We start from the raw sequence: 6000 nt of genomic DNA, 5'->3' as shown, positions 1-6000 counted from the left end.
TGCTCAAGGAATTCTTAAATAATAGGAAGGGAATTACTGCTTTAATGAATTTCATTTGCAAACTCCTATCTTAGGAAATAGAAAATGGTAACCGCTTCCAATTTATTTATTTTTTAAGATCCGTGGAATAAAAGTTTATTCCAGGAAGATTTTAATAAACATGAGGGATGTTTTTCATTTTAAAAGAAAATTTTGTACTTGTATTCGGACAAAATAGTCTTTGGTATTCAATTGTAACTAAGTACTGATATTCTTTTAAGAAATTCAAGAAGACATCCTTTTGATTATGAGCGAAATGTTTTTACTGAAGAACAAATACTTATAGATAAATAACTACTGTTAAATTTAAAAAGAATGTTACTGCCCAATTAACATAATATAAAGATGCATACTTTAAAATAGAAATATAAAATAAAATATTGAATGCATAATAGTGACCAAGAAATCCTCTGATGTCCTTTTTGTTCTTTTTAATCATTATTGCTCAAATTTTCTATATAAGGTTTAAAAAAAGTAAAGTCTGAATGAATGTAGATATAACAATTATGCTCGTCAAACACTTTCCTGCTAAATACAAGAAATTTTCCAATTGCTAAACAGGTTTTTAGATAGAAGCTGTTTTTTTTTTTAATAAAAGAGTAAGCATGTGCTCAAAAAATGAGGCGTAGTTAAAAACTGCAATCAGCTTATTATTATTCAGCTTACAAAAGCAAACAAAAAAAAATCTCTGGTATTTTTAACATATTTACTATCAAAGCTATTTTGAAGAAAAAAAAAATATCACTATTCACTTTTGTCGTACAATCACCATGTTAGACCCTGTTCAAGCAATGCTGTAGTAAATAAAAAAAAATAAAAAAAACTTTTTTTTAATTTGGCTAGATATATAACTTTATCATCATAAAGTTATTGTTATGATAAGGTCTATTCATTAGACACTGTGTTAAGCTGCACTACGACGTCATTTCCATTATGCTCTTGCAAGGAGCGTATTTAGTTCCAATAACATCACCTGCATCTCTTAAGGATTACTTTCTGCTACTGCGAATTCCATTGATTTAAGTATACTTAAAACCTATTTCATATCCATGAACATTTCTTTGCAACGAAACAAACTACACCGGATTGCCATCAAGCACGAGAAATTCTATGCTACACAACAGAAAATTTTAAGTTAAAAATTTAAATTCAAAACTGTTATCACCAGAGGGAAGAAAAAAAGATTTGCTTTATTAATTTTGTAAATTATTAATTCTATATTTTGTCTTCCTGACTTGTATCTTCATTTAATATTTCCACATAATATCAAGATGACAAAAGAAAAAAACATGTAGTTAAAAAAATTATTCTATTACTAGTTCTTACGTAATATTAATTTCATTTTAATAGCCAAGAAAATGAGAGTCACGCTGTGACACATCCGATAGGAGAGAACTTAACGCTTCTTCTCTCAATTACTTTTGAATGCAACAGGGCTAAAAGAAAGTAAATGAAGCTATCATGTTATGAATACATAAAATGGTTAAGTTAAAGAGCACGCGCAGTTGTCACATTTTTTCCTCCGTCGATCCATTTTCTTCAAGTGAGGATTCTGATTTTCTGGAAAGTTTTTTTCGAACGGCTGCGGCTTTTGATAGAAAAGAATTCCTTCCTTTTTTATATATATACACCACTCTCAACAGAAAGAAGTTTCTGACCGACCCCCTTTTTTGCTGCGGTTATAAAAGAGAAGAAGCGCCTTTTTTTGTGTATATATATATATATATATATATATATATTTGTTTCCTAGACCGAAAATGGAAAGGTTGCTTTTCAATCTGACACTTTTTTCCTCTCCAAATCATTCGTTGCCATTTCTTTCCATTGAATAGATCGCAAGAGAGAGTTTTATCTGTTTTCACTTTATTGGCATCAACGTAACTATTGGAAAGCAAATAAATGAAAGCTGAAAAAGGTATTTAATCGGAAGATAGTTTTTTTTTCCCCTATCCTTTCTTTTCTTTTCCGTAATTATTTTTCTGGCGAAATATTGAACACTTTTGGCGAAGATTTATTCTAGACTTTTGCTAAAGTCTACTAATTTTTTATTTTAGCTGGAATGTGTGGTTTTAGTTCATTTTGTATCATGGAAAAAAAATCAAAAGATGAATGCTTTGCACTGAATGGTTTACCAATTTAATATTATAATTACAGGAAGAAAATGATTTATGTATCATCTTAAAGAGCAATCAGATATATTTTTAACGATGCTAGTTTTATTGTCAAACAATTTTTTTTTAAATTTTAATAACTTTTTAACACAATTCCCAAAAATATCTTCTATTGCTGTAGTTTTATCAAAAATAATTTTATCGTTTCATCAAATCGTTCATTCGCATGTTTTATCAATATTTAAGGTATGATAAAAATATTGCGTTTGTTGCATCGCCATTTAGTATCGACAAAATACTATAAATAGAATTTCTTTAATTACAAAAACGTTGCAACATCAGATTCTTTCAATCCGTGAATTTGATATGGAACTAGGTAAATTTGCTTGTGTGTCAAAATAACGCTCACCATTGTAAGAAAAGAATTTTAATAAAATTCATATTTACAAAAGAAGAGTTCGGAATGAATTTCCATAAATTTTCTTTTGCATTTTCTCCAGAAATTGTTAAGTTGAGTTGTTTAAATCAAATCGCGTATGCGACAGTTTTCTTCAAGCATTTAGGTAAAATTTTTAACTCCGCTTTTATTTCGTAAGACGCATATCCATTTTTTATGCAAATACATCAAAATAATGACGTTACTTTAACCACAGTGCAATGTTTTATCACATTTTCATAGATCATTAAATGGTCCTAATGAGTGTATTGGATTGTTCATAGTTACTAATCTGATGTTTACCAACGAAAGAAAATTATGGAACACCGTGCACTGTTTTGTTTTGTTTTCCGGCCAAGAATACATTCATCAAAAGGAAGATAACTAACTATATTTATATCATAACAAATAAACTTCTGCTTCTGTGACAATATGGAAATGGTAGAATTTCAATTTTATAAATTTAGTAACTCTCGGCAGTTGGTTTAAATATGCAATGCAAATATATATATATATATGTAATATTTTTTGTTGTGAAGCATGATGCAGTTTGAAGACAGTGAAGATACTTTTTACATTTTTTAAATTCTTTTTAATCCATCGGGAAAGCATAATTATTTACAAGCAGAAACGCGGACAAGACGTCCGCCACAGCGCAAACAAAAGCCGAAGTGAGGAAGAAGGGCCGACATAAATTATCCCTCGTCTTATATAACCTTAGATTTTGATAGGGGAAATATTTCTCCACAGTGTCAATATATTAATAAGATTCTGATAGGGATTTCTGACACATGTCAATCACATGTAAGGGAAACACAGGGATCTTTTAAGAAAGAATGTGCTTACTGGACATTTTTACCCCTTCACGCCGAGCGTGTGAAAATATCGGCGTTTAGCTGACTAAGCAATTTTATAAAGCTTCTCTTGAATTAATTAAGTAGAGAAAGTGGAATTGCATCACAAAATAAGAGAATATTTGTAGAATGAAGTTACTATAGGTTAAATTAAGATAAAATCTGGGAAATTAATTAAATTGAAATTAAAAGTTTAAAATATCATTACATATATATACAATAAAAAAAAATAGCGAAGCTTAGTTTTTAGCTGAAGGGTCCAGATGACACGATGACCCATCAATTGAGCGAAAATCCACGAATAGAGAAAATTAGTGCACATTTATTTATATGCAAATTATGATTATAACAAAAAATAAATCCTTTTAAAATGCGCGAGAATTGGTGGAAGAAATTTAGTGAAGAATTTGAGCCTCTTCTTTGAAACACCATAGCTAGAAAATATCTTACGCTTGCCTCATCAATCTATTTTTCGTTTACGATTTCAAGTCCTTTATAAATTACTCTTAAACTAGAAATGAGGGATTTTTTTTCTTTTATTTAAATTATATATTTCTTTATGCAGTATATATGCGGTTTATTTTTTGTCTAAAACAGTTATAATTATTACAGAAAGAATACGAAGTTACATAGCAGAAGAAATACAATTCAAAAATCTTAAATTCCTAATAGTTAACTATTTTAACTTATTATAAAAGTTGGGTCAGGGCATTAGTAAAAAAAAAAAAAAAAAAATTTAATGCAGAAAGTGATGTGATTTGAAGCTGAAAAAGAATAAGTCAAGACGTTTTTGGAGCTATCGTGTTTACAAAACTTAAAATTCGATCGAGAACTATAATTATAGTAACGAAATCACTTATTAAATTTCATATATTCATGTTATCGCAATTTTTGAATCATCTCTTTTACGTGCTTTTTCAAACGCACGCCAACAGACAGTCAAAATTTAATATGTATCTGCACCAAATTTTATATTCTAGCTTTCTTAATTTTGTAGTCATTGTGTTAACTTATATTCGAAACCTCAGACTTCCTCTAAGTGGATTTCATTCTAAATTTGATTTTAAAAAATCTATAAACTATTTGTAAAGGGCCTGTACCAAGTTTTATCCGCGTAGCTCCAAGCGTTTTTGAGTTATAGTGTTCACAGACAGATGTGACTTTAAAAATGCATTTTTTAGACACGAAAAGATTTAAAATTTGGAGTTTCATCAGAATCTCGAGTTCTATGATATATGCATGTAACGACTTCTACACTAAACTTTTTTTTTAAGCTGCAGCAGTGGTCTTACCGAAACTTTCTCATACAATCAATAATAAACGCACTTGTCTATTAATAACCGCATGTCATTGGAAAAAAAAATTAGGTAACAAATTCGTAGTGTTCGATGTTAGGCAACTTTTTTTGACGATTAATCATTTGGATGCGGTAAGTACACAAGCCCCAGAACACCAAAAATGAATTTTAGACGCCCTTTTCCTTTTCCTGAATCAATCGTCGAATTCTGGTGCTATATTGCGATTTTTCTTTTCTGCTAGAATCAAAGTTGCCAGTATTGAGGGGATTCTTTTTTTTTTTTTTTCAAAAGTGTCATCGTCGTTTAAACCTAGTACCTTAATTTTCAGTTATATTAGATCACTTAAATTAGTGATAATATTATCGCTCCATTTTTTTCTTCTAAATTAATGGAAAGATTCTAAATTCAATAAGTTACAAAGGTAACTAGATATTTAAGTAAAATTACTTTTATTGCATTTCAAAGGGAAATCTAACGGAGAGCCATGTCGAATTTGTAACGTAAGTTGAGAGATCGTTTTCTATTTTAAAATAATCAAAAAGTATTGGCCAAATAGTGTGAATCAATAATTTCGTTTATTTATTAAATAGTGTGAATCAATAATTTCGTTTATTTATTAAATAGTGTAAATCATAATTTCGTTTATTTATTAAAAATGGTTTTATCAAAAAATTATAGACAAATTTTGCCAGTTAAAAACAAGAAAAGGGATATCTTGATGCTTTTTAGTACATGTTTTTATGTTTTTAAAATTTTAGTTTCATTTTTTTTATTACCGTATCAAAAATATAAGCTTAATGCTACTCAGTATGCTCTTTTGTACCTCCCTCTGAAATTTAATGTAATTTCGTTTATTATTTGATATTAATAAATTAATCTTTTTTTTTTTCAAGAAGGTTTATCTAACTTTATTTCCCTCCCCCCGAAAATATGCTACAAAATATGCCATTCAAAAGTTGACAAAATTTATTTCAGCGCAAAGTTTAGAAAGAATATAAAATTTTCCTTTAATAGTCCTTTGTTTATAATGAAATTTATTATAATTCATAAAAAACGTAGAGATTCGTGAACTCAAGCTCATCTCAACATTTCAGACTTCCAGGAGTCCGAAAAACACAGTTTGGGAATTACATCTGTCTATAACTTTATAAACACGATAGCTCAAAAAACGCCTTGAGCTATACAAATGAAATCTGGAATATAGTCTTTACACAAAATTTGCAGATTGTGGTCAAATTCAGAATGAAATCCCTTCACGTGAA

This window comes from Argiope bruennichi, chromosome 2 (genome assembly GCF_947563725.1).
Source record: "Argiope bruennichi chromosome 2, qqArgBrue1.1, whole genome shotgun sequence".
NCBI classification, from domain to species: Eukaryota; Metazoa; Arthropoda; class Arachnida; order Araneae; family Araneidae; genus Argiope; species Argiope bruennichi.
The sequence above is the reverse complement of the archived record's forward strand: the minus strand, read 5'-3'. Positions refer to the sequence as shown.